A 3,506-nucleotide genomic window follows, 5' to 3' on the forward strand; every position below is an offset into this window, starting at 1 on the left:
AAAAAGTTAAAATAAATAAGTAATTGTTAGGTGGTTTCATATGATTATAGTATGTATGTGTATAATATATGTACTACTGTGAAAAAGTTTAATTTGAATCATCATCATCATAGTAATAGTTGTAGTAGAAGTAATTTCCTCCCTAGTTGCAAGCATTGTATTAGTGCCAAATTGTATATTAGACATTGAACATTTATTTTTGTTTTAATGTGATGCATTTATTTTTCATTGTGCAATATCTATCCATTTTCTTAAATGCTGTATCGCACTGTTTGAAGGTGATTCTGAGTGGATTGATTTTGTTGTAAATGATTAATGACAATAAACAACCACAACCAATCTGATTCCATAGCTCTTAATCCAAGGCAATAAATGCATCTTTACTGTAGACTGGTAAGACTGGGTTGAATAGGTAGGACAAAAAAGGCTTTTTCAGTGTGAAAAATCTAGCTCCTATACAGGCCTTTAAGCACTAAATGTCCCCTTTGGAAATGAGGTGCTGTTTCAAGGAGAATGTAATGTCTTTTTTCACATTTGACACAAAGAGAAATGCTGAGAGCTCAAAGAATCATCAAACTCTATTCAACAGTTCAGTAGCTCTTGACCAAAATTTGCATATGGATGTTCTCTGACTCCTGTTCTTATTTTTATTTTTTTTCTGCTGCTTTATTTTCATTGTATAAAAGGAGCAAGTTTTAAAAGTAAGTTACTGTAATTTCACAACCTCTATCCTAAAGCCACTATGCTTAAACATCAGTAAAATTGTGTTTATGGTAGCACTTTATTTTACAGTCCTGTTCCTCATGTACATACTATGTACTTATTATAGTAACTACAATAACTATGTAATAACTAGGTACTAACTCTGAACCTACCCCTAAAACCTAACCCTACCCCATGTAGTTACCTTGTGTTACCAGAACTTTCTTAGATAAATACACTGTAAATACACTATAAGTACATGTTAGTACACGTACTGTAAAATAAAGTGCAACCGTGTTTATTCTTTAATCACATGACACAGATACATTCTATGTATCATACAAAAATCAATTGAAGTGCGTTTTATAAAAAGAGACCAACATGTACGTTTCTGAGTAAATAACAGAAGGTATGACATTGATAGGAAGGCAGCTATTATTGAGTTATGTCTAGGTGCAGAAGAATACCTGTATATACTGTAGCATGGAAGCACATTCCTGATATAAAACAGAGAATTTAATACAGGATAGATCTCTGTATTACCACAAAGGATATTGATCTTAAAATAAATGTTTCAAATCCAGGGGTACATGAATAAAATGTAAGATATTTAAACTCTCTTCGATGCAGACACCATTCGATGTGTGTTATTGTTTTCATGTTTATTAAGATACGAGCAAGAATGCAAATTTCCCTGAATCCAAAATTCCCTGAATCCATCCAAATGATGGCAAATGTGCCAGAACTAAGGTCATATTAAGTTAAATTTTAACATTTTAAATGTAACCTTTAAACAGAATATTGTCATGTTTCTTCTATTTTACAAAAAAATAATAGTTCCAATCCATAATCATATTGGGTGGGACTCCAAGAAACACAACGGTTTTCATTAATGAGCAAATCTGTGGCTTTGAATGATTTGGAGAGTCGATTAATAACTCATTCATAACTAGGCCTACATTATTTTGCTTCATTACTGAATGAAGGAATGAAGGAAGCAATGCTTTGCTCATTGAGACTACAAGTCTTGTTTTATTTATTATGTTAATAATATACTTAATGGAATGTTAAGAATATGACATAAAACATCACATACAATTAATGAGGATAGGAAAATAAGGCCAATGATGACATTTCTGGCTTTCACACATCAGTGTTTCAAGTGTAATATCATTTGGAAGATATGCTCTTTATGTTGCTTGTAAATTAAAAAAAAAAAAATATTTGAAAATATCAAATATCTGTTGACAAGTCAAGCTTATGCACTCAACATTATGGATGAAAACTTCTTTTCAGCATTGACCAAAAGCTCAGAAACCACTGTGGATTAATTCACTCCAACTACATATATATGTTTGTATGTATGTATTTGCTATATACTATATATTACTGGTCAGGTCTGAAATAATCAAGATAATATGTTGGTTTGGTGCTGTTTCCTTCTGGAGCATCGGTGAATGTTTTAACCTTTTTTAATAGTTGTGTTTGAGTCCCTCAACTGTCCTCAGTGTAAAAAAAAAAAAATGGATCTCAAAATAATAGTCACTGCTCGAAAGGGTTTAAATGTGCAAAGATGCTGGAAAACTGAATAATCTGCAGAATCTGAATGTATGTACAGGTATGTATGTATATCTGTATGTAGGTGTGTGTGTATATACTGTTATTGAATGTAATCATGTCCTTTTAATAAATTACACTTTATTATACCACTAGTGTAAAATGAGGCCCTATCTGAGTGTAAAGGCAGAATGCCTTGTAATTAGCTATTAAACCTTCATTTCTGACTTTTAAGCTGATACACACAAGTGTTTTATTCTAGCATCCAGGAATTAGTACTGACATTATTCTTGTACACATCCACCAATATAATAAGCTGTGTAGTGCTTGCCTGCCAGAGCAACAAGACATGTTCATGCTTGTGATTCCAGACTGAGAAATCACAAATCAGACAGTGAGCCTGGTACGAGCTTACACGCATGTGTTACACATTTGACTGTCTGAAACCTCTAAAATTTTTATCACTGACAGCCAGCTAGTGGGATGTCAGGCATATATCACTTGGAATTATCTACCCACCCACCAGCTCCCACTAGAGTGAGAACAAAATAATAATAATTCAAAAAAAGAAAACAACAGACCACAGAGTCCTTTTTTTTAAAGAAATTCATGTATACACATTGACAGGTCTGTGGGGGAAGTCATCGTTTTATTATTTTTTTCTATTTCGCTTCACCAGCAAAGACTAAAACAAATCTGTTTTAAAGTCGCAGGTAAGGCAGTGAAATTACCTGCTTGGGTTGTGCTGCGTGAGCGGGAATTCCCAGTGGCGGTAGACGCAAGGCGGCCATGTCAATTGTTTGTTTACATAGAGCGTTGCTCCAGGCAGTACGAGTGTGCCTGGGGAAGAGGCAGCTACTCATCACTACCCATGAACCACTGCCACAAGGACTGCCAACTTAACAGAGGAACATGGAGAACAGCATAGTGATGTCATCAGGGATCTTATGGTGCCAAACTTGTGGGCAAAAAGTAGTCAGCGACATTTCCATTTGTCAAATATGAAAACTGAATCACAACATGGCAGTACAATTTTACAAACCGAGAAGAACTTTACACTTTTTTTTTTAACTTCATCTAATTTTCTTGTAATTTTAACACTTATGCATGAAACATTTTTGTAGTTGCCAATAAAAGTCAGCAGTGGTTATCTATTATAGAAGGGTCATTAAATAGTAAAATGTTAAGAGAAATGTCAGTATGTATTATTCAGGTTGCTTCTAAATTGAAAGTGAAACCTGTGTGAA

This window comes from Carassius gibelio, chromosome B7 (assembly GCF_023724105.1).
Source record: "Carassius gibelio isolate Cgi1373 ecotype wild population from Czech Republic chromosome B7, carGib1.2-hapl.c, whole genome shotgun sequence".
NCBI lineage: Eukaryota > Metazoa > Chordata > Actinopteri > Cypriniformes > Cyprinidae > Carassius > Carassius gibelio.